The following is a 17966-nucleotide window of genomic DNA, read 5'->3' on the forward strand; positions in this document are numbered from 1 at the left end:
AATGAAGTGTGCCGCATCGATCGACTCTTCCTTTCGTGAATGATTTCTCTGTAGCACGTGATGTTCTTTGATAGCATTTTATCTACAGAATTTCTTTCAAATTGGAGTCATTGCCCTCAAACTCTACCACTGCTTTATCACGTCAGTTTATGTAATACTCTAAATCATTTGTTGTCATTTCAGTATCTTCACAGCATCTTCAGATTTTTTCTCAAGAAACCAGTTTCTTTGCTCATCCATAAGAAGCAACTCCTGATTCATTAAAGTTTTATCATGAAATTGAAGCAGTCCAGTCCCATCTTCAGGCTCTAGTCCTAATTCCACTTCTCATGGTGTTTCCCTCACATCTGCACTTACTTCCTCCGCTGAAGTCTTGAGCTTCTCCAAGTCATCTATGAGGTTTGGAATCAACTTCTTCTGAACTCCTGTTCATGCTGATATTTTGACCTCTTTCTATGAATCTTTGCTGTTCTTCATGGCATATAGAATGGCAAATTCTTTCCAGAAGGTTTTCAACGGATTTTGCCCAGATCCAACAGAGAAGTCACTATCTATGGCAGCTATAACCTTACAAAATGTATTTCTTAAATGATAAGACTTGGAAGTTAAAATTACTCCTTGATCCATGGGTTTGAAGAATGGGTGTCGTGTGGTCTGGCATAGAAACATTAATCTTGTTGTATGTCTCCACCAGAGCCTTTGGGTGACCAGGTGCATTGTCAATGCGCAGTCATATTTTGAAAGGAATCCGCACCACCCCCCCCCCCCCCCCCCACCCCCCCCCCCCCGCATTAGGTCCCAACAGTGGGCTTCAAATATTCAATAAACCATGTGTAAACAAATGTGTTGTCATCCGGGCTTTGTTCCATTCACAGAGTAAACTGAGAGCAGATTTAGCATAATCCGTAAGTGCTCTAGGGTATTTGGAATGGTAAATGAGCAGTGGCTTCAACTTAAAGCCACCAGCTGTATTAAGCCCCTAAGGAGAGGCAGCCTGGCCTTTAAAGCTTTGAAGGCAGGCAATGACTTCTCCTCTCTAGCTCTGAAAAGTCCTAGATGACACCTTCCAATTTCATCTATGTTGAAAATCCATTGTTCAGTGCAGCCACCTTCATTGATTATCTAAGCTAGGTCCTCTGGATACCTTGCTTGCTGCTTCATCGTGCACTTTTATGCTCTGGAGATGGCTTTTCTTAAACCTCATGAGCCAAACTCGGCTTGCTTCCAGCTTTTCTTCTGCAGCTTCCTCCCCTCTCTCAGCCGTCATAAGATTGGAGAAGGTTAAGGCCTTGTTCTGGATTAGGCTTTGGATTAAAGGAATATTGTGGCTTGGATCTATACCGCTGAAACTTTCTCCACATCAGCAAGAAGGCAGTTTCACTTTCTTATCATTTGTGCATTCACTGGAGGAGCACTTGTAATTTCCTTCAAGACCTCTTCCTTTGCATTCACGACTTGGCTAACTTCTTGGCACAAAAGGCCTAGCTCTCAGCCTCTCTTGGCTTTTGACAGGCCTCCCTCGCTAAGCTTATAATCATTTCTCACTTTTGATTGAAACTCAGAGACGTGAAACTCTTTCTTTCACTTGAACACACAGAGGCCACTGTCGGAGTATTGATTGGCCTAATTTTAATTTCTATATGGTTGCGTGTCGATGGAGTAGTAAGAACACACACACAACATTTATCGACTAAGTTTGCCATCTTATATGGCTGTAGTTTGTAGCACCCAAAACAATCGCAATAGTAACATCAGAGATTGCTGACCACAGAGCACTATAACAAATATAAAAATAATGAAAAAGTCTGAAATATTGTGAGAATTAACAGAATGTGACACAGGACACGAAATGAGCAAGTGCTTTTGGAAAAATGGCACTGATAGACTTGATCAACCTAGGGCTGCCAAAAACCTTCAATTTGTGAAAACACTTATCTACAAAGTGCAGTAAAGTGAAGTGCAATAAAAGAAAGTATGCTGGTATTATTTTTCCTTGTCCCAAATGAAGTCTGAACGGGCTTCACAACCTTTTTCATCACTTAGAGAAAACAGAAAATCTTGCGGTCACTACGAGGCCGTGGATGCAGAATAATTTAATAAATTATTTGTGTCCAAGAAATTAGCAAGTAGGGCAGTCCATAATTAAAATGTAATTCCTTTGATTCTGCGTGTGATATTCTTTCCGACACACTTTCCTAACAATATATGGCTCTGAGGATAAATCTGAAAAAACGAGCAGTAAGCAAAGGTGGTTGTCTCTGGCCTCTGAAGATGGTTCTTGTTGGTTGGGGAAGGATTTAAGGAGTTTATTTTTATCGCTGCATAAAATTTCATGATATAAGCATAGTAGTTTTTAATCACTATTTTTGAAAAACTAATTACTGTGTTGTTTCAAATATTTTGCCACATCAAAAAATGTTGCAGCAAACATATTTTTTGCTTAGATCTTATACCTGTGTGTAGGAGTTTCTTAGATAATTGATCACAGAGTTAAAATCCTGGGTCACAGGGGATGAAAATCTTCAGCATTTAAGATATTGCCAGGGTGCCTGGGTGACTCAGTAGGTTGAGCGTCCGATTCTTGATTTCAGCTCAGGTCATGATCTCACAGTCGTGAAATCAAGTCCCTCATCAGGCTCTTTGCTGAGCCTGAAAACTGCTTAAGATTCTCTTTTTCTCCTCCTCCCCCACCCCCATCTGTCTCCCTCTCTATCAAAAATAAATAAATAGAGGCATGTGGGTGGCTCAGTTGGTTAAGCGTCTGACTTCAGCTCAGGTCATGACCTCGTGGTTCGTGAGTTCGAGTCCTGCGTCGGGCTCTGTGCTGGCAGCTCGGAGCCTGGAGCCTGCTTCAGATTCTGTGTCTCCCTCTCCCACTTGTGCTCTGTCTGTGTCAAAGATAAATGAACATTAAAAAAAAAATACATACATACATAAAGTGTCAGTGCTTTAAAAAAATATTGCCAAATTGCTTTTTAGGAGTCTGTTACTATCTTTAAAAAACCCTTTAAATGTTCACTAATCTGATGGGTATGGAATTGTACTTCATAGTCCTTTTAGTTTGCATTTCACTGATTGTGACTGATATATTAGCTCAGGCTGCCATAGCAAAATACCACAGACTGGGTGGCTTAAACAACAGAAAGTTATTTCTCACAGTTCTGGAGGCCGAAAGTCTGAGATCAGGGTGCCAGCATGGTCAGTTTTGGTGAGAGCTTGCAGATGGCCGCCTTCTTAGTGTGTCCTCACATGGCAGGGAGAAAGAGAACAAGCAAGCTCTCTGGTGTATCTTTTTATAAGGGCACTAATCCCATCATGACGACCCCACCTTCATGACCTCATCTAACTCTAATTACCTCCCAAAGGCCCCATCTCCAAATACCATCATATCCGGGACTAGGACTTCAACAAAAGACAATTCAAAAGGGTTTGATCCATGTATACACCCATGAAACCACTGCCACAATGAATTTACAGACTATTTCCAGTTTCCTAGGGCCCCTTGTAGTCTATCCCTCCCTCCACCCCTGGCCCCAGGACAAAGATGATCTACTTTCTATCTCTGTGGATTAATTTGCCTTTTCCCAAATTTTATATAAATGGAATCCTACAACATGTACAGCTCTGTGTCTGGCTTCTTTCACTAGGCAAAATGATTTTTTGAGATTTATTCATATTGTTGTATGTATCAGTAATCTGTTCCCTTTTAATTGCTGAGTAGTATTTCATTATATGGATATTCCGCATGTTGTTTATCCATTCACTGGTTAACAGATAGTCACATTATTTTCACTTTGGGACTATTGTGACTAAAACTGGTATGAGCTTTCATGTACAGGTCTTTTTGAGGTCGTATGTTTGCATTTCTCTTTGGAAAATCCATAGGAGTGGAATGGCTTCCCAATAGCAGTGTATAACAGTTCCAGTGTTTCCCCACCCTTTCCAACACATCATATTATTGTTGCTGTTGACTTGTTATTGTAGTCATCCTAGTGGTTATATAGTAGTATCTCATTGTAGTTCAATTTGCATTTCCCTAAAATGCTGGATATATTATAAAGATTCTAGATATGTTTTCATGTGCTTATTGGTCAATTATGTATCTTCTTTTTAAAAGTTCTTGTTCAAGTCTTTTGCCCATTTTTAATTGGGCTGTTTTCTGATTTTTAAGGCATAACATGTTTTTGTATATTCTAGATATAAGTTCTTTCTCAGATATATGTATTATATTTTCTCTCATTTTTTAGGTTTACCTTTTCATTCCTTAGTGGGATCCTTTGATAAGCAAAAGTTTTTGATTTTGACAAAGTTCAATTTATCTATTTTTTTAATGGTTTATGCTTTTGGTGTCTTATCTAAGAAATCTTTCCCTAAACTGGCATCACAAAAATTTTCTTTTCTGTTTTCTTCTAGAAATTTTGTAGTTGTAGCTTTCGCATTTCCATCTGTGATCCATTTCTAATTTATTGCATATTGTGTGTGTATATACACACACACATCATATATTATTTTACACATGTATACAATACATTGTTATATTCATCATATGTAATATGATCTAAAGTAATATATATTACATAGTGTATTAATATAGTCAATATAATGTAAAATTAGTAATAGACAATATATACTATAATATTACAAATATAGTATATACCATATTAGTATATATGTTTGTTTAGATCACATATATGACATATATATGTGTATACAAACCTTATAAGATTTGAGTGTGTACATATATATGTGTATATATATATATACATATATATAACATTTGTATATATAAATATCCATATTTATATATATATAAATATCCATGGTATTTATATATACAATATATAAAAGTATATATTTATATATATTTATATTTATATATACAAATATATATATACACAAATATTTATATATATATATATATATAAATAATCTGATAAGATTTGTTTTTTTATTATAGGTAAGGGCTGAAATTTTTTTTTTCCCATATGACTACCCAGTTGTGCAGGCACCATTTTTTGAAAAAGTTATCCTTTTTCCATTGAATTTTCTTGGTGACTTTATTGAAAATCACCTAACCATATATTCCAGGTCTGTTTCTGAACCTTTAATTCTGTTCCATTGATGTGTCTACCATTTCATCAATAGTACACTGTCTTTATCACTGTAGCTTTAAAATAAGACTTAAATTCAGGCAGTGTATGTCCTCCAACTTGAAAATTGCTTTGGGCTATTCTCTATCACTATGACTTGAGCATGTGGTGCTGTAGGGTGAAATGCAAAAGATGAAAGCCGAGAGTTAGGTTAGGGCCAGATAATGTAGACTATTGTTAGGGTATAAAACTTTGTCCTGAAAACAGTGGAGGAGTAATAAAGAATTGTTAACAGAGGAGTAACATGGTTATACTTGCATTCTGGATGTCATTCTGGGAAACCAGTGGGACATATATTGAGGAGATAACGATTAATGACTGAAAGACTAATACCTAGGCCACTTAACTAATAGAGGAAAGAGATGATAAGGATCTGCTTTAAGGCATTGAAACTAGAACAGTGCTAATAGACAACGATAGACAATGATGGTGATGTTCTAGAGCTGCTCTGATACAGTAGTCACTGGTAACATGTTTCTACTGAGTTCTTGAAATCTCACCAGTGAGACTAAGGAACTGCATTTTTATTTTAATTAATTTAAATTTAAGTGGCTACATGTGGCTAGTGGCTACTGTGTTGGACCATGCAAAGCTCAAGGAAGGACTGGACTTTAGAGATCATGAGAAAAAATATAAAATATTTTATCACTGATAGAGGTCAGATTAGGGGATAAGGATAAGAGAGAGAAAAAAGTTAAAGGTGACACCTAAGCATCTATACTGTAGTGAATTATTTAACATCTGTATTATCACTAAAGTATAAACTTAATCAGGGTTGGGATTGTCTGTCTTAGCCAATATTTTATCCTTAGAGCCTTACACTAGTCTATAGCATAGTCTAGCATATAGCAGGCACTTGGTGAATATTTGTTGAAGGATGAAAGAAGGGAGAGAGGAAAAACAATTTGTTAAGGCATTAGCCACATTCAATATGATAAGGGACTAATATGAGAAGAAAATTCAGGAAGAAGTAGATAATAATATCTTCTGTTTATTGAAGATTTACTGTGGTCAGGCACTGCTTAAATACTCCTACCTCCATTGTATCATTTAATCTGCACAGAAGTCCTGTCAGTCAGATATTATTCCCATTTTACAGACACAAAGACTGAAAATTGAAAAGTTAACAAAACCAAATAAAGTGACTTCACTAGGTGGCAATTATAATGAGGTTAGTTTGGGCCAAGTTGTGGGACAAAGAACTGTAGTTCCAAGAAAGAAGTTTGGGCTCCAGATACAGATTGTGGAATCGTCAGTGGAAGATGTTTACTGAAACATGTGAATGGGAGTGTTTGCTCAAGAAGAGAGATTATAGAATGAAAATAGAAGTTTGAGGGGAGAGAATCCTTGAAAGGAAACTGAAAAGTACTGAGGAAAGATGTATGTATGTAGGAGGAAACCCAAAAGAGAGTCATTGCCCAAAAGACAAAGGAGAGGAAAGGTTGAGGAAGGGGAGGGCATGGTCACATCTCACAGACTGGATAGAAGTCTAAAGAGGTAAGGACTGACATGGTCCATGTATCTCATGAAATCACCAACTAGAAGGTCACTGGATTTGTTGCGGAAAGTTTCCTGAACTGATGGAGACAGAGTAGATTTCAAGGACCAAGGAATGGATAGAAGATGCAATGATAGAAAGTGAAAACCTTTGTTCATAAGGATAAAATGATAAGATGGTACCCAGTGATGGGACTGCTGGTTTTCAGTTTTAAGAAGGATGATATATGGGGCGCCTGGGTGGTCAGTTGGTTAAGTGGCCGACTTCGGCTCGGGTCATGATCTCGCGGTCCGTGAGTCCGAGCCCCGCGTCGGGCTCTATGCTGACAGCTCAGAGCCTGGGGCCTGTTTCAGATTCTGTGTCTCCCTCTCTCTGACCCTCCCCTGTTCATGCTCTGTCTCTCCCTGTCTCAAAAATAAATAAAACATATTTAAAAAATTAAAAAAAATAAAGTCTTAAAAAAAAAAAGAAGGATGATATTTGAGCAAGGCTATTGTGGTTGAAGGGGAGGTTGAAATGTCAAGGTGAACTCTGACGATGTTATTGCCAGTAATGCTGTACATTTTGGTTGGTGGACCAGTGCCAGTCCATGAATTGTGAGTTACTGGTCTGAGACATGATAAATAATGGAAATGAAAAATAAACATTTAGAAATTTGTAGAGCTACTTGACTGTTAATTGATACCTAGTGAATCTAAATATTAAAAAACTAGAAGCTTGTATTTTGTTTATCTTTGGTCACTGTTGCTTTTCTGATTCACTTTCATTTTGTTTTACAAAAACATAAACAAGAAGATTGGTCCTTGGTGTATTGGATATTTTTAAATAGGTCCTTCATCACAGTTTGAGAACCACAATTTAAAAAGAAATCCAGTGAGTGGATGATGAAGCAAGCACAGCATACTGTTCACATAGGAGACCTGGTTGAGAGGTATATAGGAATTATTGGTATTTTAAGAAAAGTTCTATAAATTTGAAATTACTTCAAAATAAAAATTTTTTAAAGGCTTTAAGTCTAATGAATGTAGATAACATACCAGGGGATTAATCTTAAGCAAAAGAGTAGGCAACTCTTCTACCAAAGTTGAAAGGTAGGAGGGAAATATGAGCGTAGGTTTCATTAAGTTTGTATCTGTGGCACAAGCATCCTAAGACCACCCCTGCCTGGGATTGGGGTGGGGTCTCTTCTCTCTGTGGAGTAGGAGATTGTTTTTGCTGAAAGGGAGTATCTCAACTTTCTAGTCCCAGAGGCTGACCCTGAGACTGGGTTTGTGTGCAAGTAGTTTATGTGGAAGTTAATTCTAAGGAGCACCATTAGATAATTAAGGAAGTGAGAAAGGAAAGAGAAGTAAGCTGATAAAGTGGGCGTTCTGGAACAGCTTCCAGCCATGGGCAACTGGGACTTAATCCTGCTGGGAAATACTAGGGGACAGTACCAAACATGCATCACGATTCTCCCATCTTAGGGGAAAGAGAACGGAAATATATATCCTCCACTCCCATATGTTACTGGCTGAGAACTGTTCTCAGGGGCATTCACTTTCCTAGGCTTCCAGCCTTTCCCAGGCCAATTGAGAGAAAGGCTTCCACTTGAGAGTGGCAGGTACTGCCATTACCCCAGTAGGGTAATGCTGGGACATACTGGGATACTGGGGGTTGCAGGGTTATTTGGAGGCACTGACAACATCTGCTACGATAAGATAGGAAATGCAGGTGAGAACATGGTTTGAAGAGAGCGAGAAGCTAAAAAATGGTACTAGTGGGAATGAGCAAAGGAACCAGTTAAGGAACATGTGATTAATTGGCATGCAGGCTTGAGACCTTGGTGAAGGTTGGATTTACCATGGTATCCATCCTCCCATCGCTATAACCACGGATCATTTATAGAAGGTGCGATAGCAGTCAAGGATGCAAATGTTATTTACCTTAGCAACTGCATAAACCTAACAGCACATCTCACCAAGATTTTGGACCAGAAAAACATTTGCTCCTATCTTTTCAGATGAAGTACTCTCAACCTGGGTCTTTCCCCTATATCTGTGTAGGTTGCTGGTTTTGTGACCCTCAATAGAGAAGTTTACATCTATATTATCCCATTGCTTTTAGGATTCCCAGTCTTTAGATATTAGTAAGTTCCACAAGGTAACAAGGACAAATCTTCTTCAGCACTGGAGCCATGTGCCAAACCAGTATGTAGTAGTGGGTATTATATGAAAATACTATAATTCTTGCCCTGAGAAGCTCCGAGACTTGCAGGGACAGATAAGAAGAGATGTAGAGAGTGGGGCGCCTGGGTAGCTCAGTCGGTTAAGCGGCCGACTTCAGCTCGGGTCACGATCTCGCGGTCCATGAGTTCAAGCCCCACGTCGGGCTCTGAGCTGATGGCTCAGAGCCCGGAGCCTGCTTCCGATTCTGTGTCTCCCTCTCTCTCTGCCCCTCCCCTGTTCATGCTCTGTCTCTGTCTCAAAAATAAATAAAACATTAAAAAAAAAAGGAAGAGATATAGAGATTGACAGGGCACAGTAGATTGAGTGGTATATAGTAGATGCTTAATTAATTCTTGCTGAATGACTGAAGGAAATGTGATCTGGTGTACTAACTGCTCCTCTTGTCATGATAAGCTTATCCTCCAAGTTGTTGTCTAGGTTCTTGGTAAAATGATACAAAAGGGCATGTTCTTACATCAAGTCAGCAACTATGAACTTAAATTGATTTCAGGGAAAGATGGAGGTATTTGCCATCATATGGTAAGAAGTTTTTCTTAACTCTTGTATAAGCAGACTGGCCAAAACAAAACAAAAGCACTTGGACTCACAGTTTCCAAATTTGTTTTTATGGGAGGGGAGAATAAGGCACATGGGTCATTTTCATTTCTATCAACTAATTATCTTGTGATTATTGAGCCGTAGAGGTCACACTGCTTTTTTCTATGGCTATTAAATTTAACAGAGAAGCATCATTTAGGTCTCAAGGAATCTAGCTCAGTAGTGATGATATGTTTAGGATCTGGAAGTGATAAATATCTCACCTTGCTACTTCCCTATAATGCAAGCCATTAGTGCCTTGATTTTAACTATTTTGCACTTATTTCACTAAGTAACAATTCTTAACCTTCATTTGCATATAAGACTAGAAACAGGTACAGAAAAATTGTAATTCTTGCTCTGTCTCCAAGAGTTCAAAATATTTTGTTTACCAACATCCTTTCATTCTTAACAAAATTTTCACTTTGTTTTGAAAAAATACTCAGTCAACATTATTTAGCACTGATGGTATTCATAAAAGTGTGTTAGAGACAAATTATAGTAGATGAAGAAGGGAAGGTCTCTGCCATCAAAAGTTTCAGAGCCTTGCAGGGAAGAGAGACCTGTAAGCAGGCAAGAACAGTGATTTAAATGTCATCATAGACCCGGAAAAGAAGATAAAACCTCTGCTTAGAGAAGTTAGTGGAGACTTTAAGAGGGCATCACGTTTTACTTGGTCTTAGGGGATGGGGAGAACATTTTGTAAATATCAACAAGAAAGAAGGTGGCTTGGAAGTTGGGAAGGGAAGGGGGAAAATGGAGGTAGGAAGGACCTTCCAGGCAAAGGGTAAAGCAGGTATACAATCGGAAATCTTGCGGGCCATGGAATATTCTGGGAATAGATAAGCAGAGGCAGAAGCATAGGTTCCTGTGGAGAGGAAGAGATGGGGAGAAGAGGCTAGAAAGGTGGGATGGGGAGAGATGAAAGCGCCCCATGGGATGTGCTACGAGCTTTGTACCTTGCAGTGCAGCAGAGACTTCACCGTAGTGGACTGCTGTTGTGAATACACAGATACGGGATGGATTCTCGCCCCAAACTTGGTTAGGATGCAGAGATCAGTGATATGTCTCTCATTTTCTCGGTGTCTCTCTGTCTCTCTGTCTCTCTCTGTCTCTCTCTCTCTCTCTCTCTCTCTCTCTCTCTCTCTCACACACACACACACACACACACACACACACACACACAACATACCCTCCAAGATGGTATGAAGAGATGTATCACGCACATAATGAGACTTTCTGGATAGAGCAGGGTAGCTCCAAAATTGGTCCCAAAATGGCTAGAGAGAGCAGGGAGAGAAGACTGGCTTGGGGGTTTTGTGGTGGTTGGGGAGTGGGCCCAGGGTGGAGGTTCTCGTGTATAGAAACCAGCCTGTGGGGTTTGAATCTCTCACAAGCACCAGAGGAAGGAGTACTCAGTCTTTCTTATAAGCTTGCCAACTTTGGGGCAGACGAGGGTAGAGCGAGGCTTAAAAGCTGTCAGGAAATATATTACCTCTTATGCTTAGGAAAGACTAAACTGGATGCTTTGGAAGCAACTTTCTGAAACTGCTCTTTTAGAAATGTGAACCAGCCCACCACTATGGTCTGTTATCACTAAATCGCTGTTGGTTTCTGAGTGTTGACCTTGCTGGCTTTCCTGTTGACTCAGGACCTAGAGGTCAGCAAGTGTGATTGCCTGAATAGTTATTTCCCCTCATATTGGAAAATTCTGACATTTTGATATATACTTCAGTTTTTTAGTTGTTATAATTAAGGATCTCTGTAGATCAGGGGTGCCTGGATGGCTCAGTTGGTTAAGTGTCTGACTTTGGCTCAAGTCATGATCTCGTGGTTCGTGAGTTTGAGCCGCGCATCAGGCTCTGTGCTGACAGCTCAGAGTCTGGAACCTGCTTCAGATTCTGTGTCCCTCTCTTTGCCCCTCCCCCACTCGTGCTCTGTCTCTGTCTCTCTCTCTCTCAAAAATAAATGGATGTTAAAAAAAGATCTTTCTAGATATAAAATTATAATTCCAGAGGAGTCAGAAAGTTAACTGCAAATTTGTCTGTGGTGTGTGTATTTATGTATTATTTTTATTTTAAAATAAAGCTTTTGTATCACTATCATTTTTAAAATCTTACACTAAGATACATTTAAACAAACTTTTATTTATTGTTTAAATTTTAGTTAACATACAGTGCAATATTGGCTTCAGGAGTAGAATTCAGTGATTCGTCACTTACATACAATGCCCAGTGCTCATCACAGCGAGTGTTTCCTTGATATCCATCACCCATCTAGTCCATCTCCCACCTATCTCCCTCCATCAGCCCTCTGTTTTAATTTTTTTAGGTTTATTTCTTTGAGAGTGAGAGCAAGGGACAGTGTGAGTGGGGCAGGGGCAGAGAGAAAGAACGAACACCCCGTGGCTTGAACCCACGAACTGTGAAATCATGACCTGAGCAGAAATCAAGAGTCAGATGCTTAAGTGGCTGAGCCACCCAGGTGCCCCAACCCTCAGTTTTTAAATAAATATTGATATCCTTTGGAATACCACCTAACATCCTCTCCCATACCCCAGAGGTACTCACTCTAAACGTTCAACTTTAAATAACATATGTAAGCCTCAACTCTTCCTCTGTGTATTTTTTTAATTAATTTATTTTTTATTTTTAAATTTTAGCATAATTAATATACAGTGTTAAATTAGTTCCAGGTGTACATTATAGTGATTCAGCAATTTTCTACATTACTCAGTGCTCATCATGATGAGTGTGCTCTTAATCCCCTTCACCTATTCCACCCCTCCTCCCCCCCAACTCACCTCCCCTCTGGTAATCAGCAGTTTGTTCTCTGTAGTTAAGAGTCTGTGTCTTGCTCTCTTTTTTTCCTTTGTTCATGTTTTGTTTCTTAAATTCCACATATGAGTGAAATCATATGGTATTTGTCTTTCTCTGACTTACTTCACTTGGCATTTTACCCTCTAGATCCATCCATGTTGTTGCAAATGGCAAGATTTCATTTCTTTTTTATGGCAGAGGCAAGTTTAGCTTTTTAAACAATTAGAATATATCGTGGTGGAGAAGTCAACTGCCAGGCTATGAGAACACCAGGATGTGTGCTCTTGTAGGTCAAGAAAAGAAACTCTGTGATGTTATCACAGAGTTGATAATGCTACGGGATTCTTTAGCTGTCCTTATTGGAAGATTCTGTTGATAATTAGAAGTGATTAATTTCCTGTTCAGTGACTGTGACTTTTTGTTGGTATTATGGGTGGGGTATATTTCTGACTCTGGATTAAAGCAAGGAAATTCTTAGATGAGACTACTCACTCCTTTCCCTCTTATTTTCTCTATCAAACCTGATCAAATGTTTGGGGAAGGAGGATCTTACTCTACAAATTTAGTTTTCATAAAATGCTATTTTCAAATTTAGTATTTGCTCTGCTTAGTTAAAAGTAGATTGTCAATCTTACTGTTTTATGTGCCCCTGAATTATGAGAGTACTTTTTTCTGTCATGCAGTAAATGGCTAGTTTTTCTTACTAAAGAATTACGCTTTATTTAAGCCTCTCCATAAGTCAGATTCTTCCAGTATGACTCATTTTATGAGAATTATTTTTGGAAACTGCAGGCTGAAGTGTTTTTCAGTCCATGGTATTATTTACCATGTAAGTGATTTATTTCACTAAGTCCCTATGGTGGTTTCGATTGCAGTGGAGGGAATATTCTGGATTCCACATGAAATACTGGGAGGCTGGGGTTCTAGTGGCTCCAGTGTTGACTTGTGTGGAGCACCCATCTATTGCTACAATAATGCTTTGTAATAAGCTACTAAACCTTAGTAACTTAAAAGTCACAACCAGAGTTCTGCTTCTAGCAGGAAAGTGAAACATCTCTGTAGACCAATTCCCCAGAAAACTGGTGAAAGTCATTTTTAAAACAACCATTTAAAGTCTTTGGAAATGGGGGTATTCTTGGAGAAGATGGCGGTGTAGGAGGACACTGGGCTCACCGTGTCCTGCTGATCACTTAGATTCCACCCACACCTGCCTAAATAACTCAGAAAACCGCCAGAAGACTAGCAGAATGGATTCTCTGGAGCCAAGCCCAGAGAGGCCCACAGAAGAGGGTAGGAAGGGCAGAGAGGCAGTGCGGGCTACACGGACTGTCGGGAGGGAGCCGGGGCAGAGGGGCGGCCTGCCAGCCAAGCAGAGCCCCTGAGTCTGGCTGGCAAAAGCGGAGGGGCTGGACGGAGTGTGTTGGGACAGCAAGCGGGACTTAACTTCTGGAAGGTTATAAGTTAACAGATCTGCTCGGAGAACGGGAGGGCTGGAGGACAACGGGAGGGAGAGTTGTTGAGCCCGGGACGACAGAGCTCAGCTTGGCGGGGAACAAAGGCGCTCGCCAGCACCATCTCCCTCGCCCATCCCCCAGCCAAAATCTCAAAAGGAACTGGTTCCTGCCAGGGAACTTGGTTGCACCACGCAAACACCCAAAGCTGTGCTTTTGCGGATCCATCCCTCCAGTGGCGGGTCTGACTCCCTCCTGGTGCCACAGGGCCCCTCCCAAAACGGATCACCGAAGGATAATCGAGCTGAGCCTGCCCCCTCCCACCCCCGTGCACCTTGCCTATCCACCCCAGTTAATATGCCAGATCCCCAGAACCACAAGCCTGGCAGTGTGCAAGTAGCCCAGACGGACCGGGCCACGCCACCCCACAGTGAATCCTGCTCTTAAGAGAGGGGAAGAGAAGGCACACACCAGTCTGACTGTGGCCCCAGCGGTGGGCTGGGGGCAGACATCAGGTCTGACTGCGGCCCCACCCACCAACGCAAGTTATTCAAGACAGCACAGGGGAAGTGCCCCGCAGTTCCGCACCACTCCAGGGACTATCCAAATTGAAGAAACGGAAGAATTCCTCAAAAGAATCTCCAGGAAATAACAAGAGCTAACGAACTGATCAAAAAGGATTTAAACAATATAACAGAAAGTGAATTTAGAATAATAGTCATAAAATTAATCGCTGGGCTTGAAAACAGTATAGAGGACAGCAGAGAATCTCTTGCTACAGAGATCAAGGGACTAAGGAACAGTCAGGAGGAGCTAAAAAAATGCTATAAACGAGCTGCAAAATAAAATGGAAACAACCACGGCTCGGATTGAAGAGGCAGAGGAGAGAATAGGTGAACTAGAAGATAAAATTATGGAAAAAGAAGAAGTTGAGAAAAAGATTTAAAAAGTCCAGGAGTATGAGGGGAAAATTAGAGAACTAAGTGATGCACTAAAGAGAAATAATCTATGCATAATTGGTATTCCAGAGGAGGAAGAGAGAGGGAAAGGTGCTGAAGGTGTACTTGAAGAAATCATAGCTGAGAACTTCCCTGATCTGGGGAAGGAAAAAGGCACTGAAATCCAAGAGGCACAGAGAACTCCCTTCAGACGTAACTTGAATCGATCTTCTGCATGACATATCATAGTGAAACTGGCAAAATACAAGAATAAAGAGAAAATTCTGAAAGCAGCTAGGGATAAATGTGCCCTCACATATAAAGGGAGACCTATAAGACTCGTGACCGATCTCTCTACTGAAACTTGGCAGGCCAGAAAGGAATGGCAGGAGATCTTCAATGTGATGAACAGAAAAAATATGCATCCGAGAATCCTTTATCCAGCAAGTCTGTCATTTAGAATAGAAGGAGAGATAAAGGTCTTCCCAAACAAACAAAAACTGAAGGAATTCGTCACCACTAAACCAGCCCTACAAGAGATCCTAAGGGGGATCCTGTGAGACAAAGTACCAGAGACATCACTACAAGCATGAAACCTACGGACATCACAATGACTCTAAACCCATATCTTTCTATAATAACACTGAACGTAGATGGACTAAATGTGCCAACCAAAAGACATAGGGTATCAGAATGGATAAAAAAAAACAAGACCCATCTATTTGTTGTCTACAAGAGACTCATTTTAGACCTGAGGACACCTTCAGATTGAAAGTGAGGGGATGGAGAACTATTTATCATGCCACTGGAAGTCAAAAGAAAGCTGGAGTAGCCATACTTATATCAGACAAACTAGACTTTAAATTAAAGTTTGTAACAAGAGGTGAAGAAGGGCATTATATAATAATTACAGGGTCTATCCATCAGGAAGAGCTAATAATTATAAATGTCTATGTGCCGAATATGGGAGCCCCCAAATATATAAAACAATTACAAACATAAGCAACCTTATTGATAAGAATGTGATAATTGCAGGGGACTTTAACACTCTACTTACAGAAATGGATAGATCATCTAGACACACAGTCAATAAAGAAACAAGGGCCCTGAATGATACATTGGATCAGATGGACTTGACAGATATATTTAGAACTCTGCATCCCAAAGCAACAGAATATACTTTCTTCTCGGGTGCACATGGAACATTCTCCAAGATAGATCACATACTGGGTCACAAAACAGCCCTTCATAAGTATACAAGAATTGAGATCATACTATGCATACTTTCAGACCACAATGCTATGAATGTTGAAATCAACCACAGGAAAAAGTCTGGAAAACCTCCAAAAGCATGGAGGTTAAACAACACCCTACTAAAGAATGAATGGGTCAACCAGGCAATTAGAGAAGAAATTAAAAAATATATGCAAACAAATGAAAATGAAAATACAACAATCCAAACCCTTTGGAATGCAGCAAAGGCATTCCTGAGAGGAAAATACATTGCCATCCAGGCCTATCTCAAGAAACAAGAAAAATCCCAAATACAAAATCTAACAGCACACCTAAAGGAAATAGAAGCAAAACAGCAAAGACACCCCAAACCCAGCAGAAGAAGAGAAATAATAAAGATCAGAACAGAAATATACAATATAGAATCTAAAAAAATCTGTAGAGCAGATTAACGAAACCAAGAGTTGGTTTTTTCAAAAAATAAACAAAATTGATAAGCCTCTAGCCAGGCTTCTCAAAAAGAAAAGGGAGATGACCCAAATAGATAAAATCATGAATGAAAGTGGAATCATTACGACCAATCCCTCAGAGATACAAACAATTATCAGGGAATACTATGAAAAACTATATGCCAACAAACTGGACAACCTGGAAGAAATGGACAAATTCCTAAACACCCACACACTTCCAAAACTCAATCATGAGGAAATAGAAAGCTTGAACAGACCCTTAACCAGCGAAGGAATGGAATCAGTCATCAAAAATCTCCCAACAAATAAGAGTCCAGGACCAGATGGCTTCCCAGGGGAGTTCTACCAGACGTTTAAAGCAGAGATAATACCTATCCTTCTCAAGCTATTCCAAAAAATACAAAGGGAAGGAAAACTTCCAGACTCATTCTATGAAGCCAGTATTACTTTGATTCCTAAACCAGACAGAGACCCAGTAAAAAAAGAGAACTACAGGCCAATATCCCTGATGAATATGGATGCAAAAATTCTCAATAAGATACTACCAAATCGAATTCAACAGCATATAAAAAGAATTATTCACCATGATCAAGTGGGATTCATTCCTGGGATGCAGGGCTGGTTCAACATTCGCAAATCAATCAACGTGATACATCACATGAATAAAAGAAAAGAGAAGAACCATATGATCCTGTCAATCGATGCAGAAAAGGCCTTTGACAAAATTCAGCAACTTTCTTAATAAAAACCCTCGAGAAAGTCGTGATAGAAGGAACATACTTAAACATCATCAAAGCCATTTATGTAAAGCCCACAGCTAACATCATCCTCAATGGGGAAAAACAGAGCTTTTTCCCTGAGATCAGGAACACGACAGGGATGCCCACTCTCACCGCTGTTGTTTAACATAGTGTTGGAAGTTCTAGCATCAGCAATCAGACAACAAAAGGAAATCAAAGGCATCAAAATTGGCAAAGATGAAGTTAAGCTTTCGCTTTTTGCAGATGACATGATATTATACATGGAAAATCCGATAGACTCCACCAAAAGTCTGCTAGAACTGATAAATGAATTTAGCAAAGTTGCAGGATACAAAATCAATGTACAGAAATCCGTTGCATTCTTATACACTAATAATGAAGCAACAGAAGGACAAAGAAACTGATCCCATTCACAATTGCACCAAGAAGCATAAAATACCTAGGGATAAATCTAACCAAAGATGTACAAGATCTGTATGCTGAAAACTATAGAAAGCTTATGAAGGTAATTGAAGAAGATATAAACAAATGGAAAAACATTCCGTGCTTATGGATTGGAAGAATAAATATTGTCAAAATGTCAATACTACCCAAAGCTATCTACACATTCAATGCAATCCCAATCAAAATTGCACCAGCATTCTTCTCAAAGCTAGAACAAGCAATTCTAAAATTCATATGGAACCACAAAAGGCCCCGAATAGCCAAAGTAATTTTGAAAAAGAAGACCAAAGCAGGAGGCATCGCAATCCTAGACTTTAGTCTCTACTACAAAGCTGTAATCATCAAGACAGCATGGTATTGGCATAAAAACAGACACATAGACCAATGGAATAGAATAG

This window comes from Panthera uncia, chromosome X (genome assembly GCF_023721935.1).
Source record: "Panthera uncia isolate 11264 chromosome X, Puncia_PCG_1.0, whole genome shotgun sequence".
Classification (NCBI taxonomy): domain Eukaryota; kingdom Metazoa; phylum Chordata; class Mammalia; order Carnivora; family Felidae; genus Panthera; species Panthera uncia.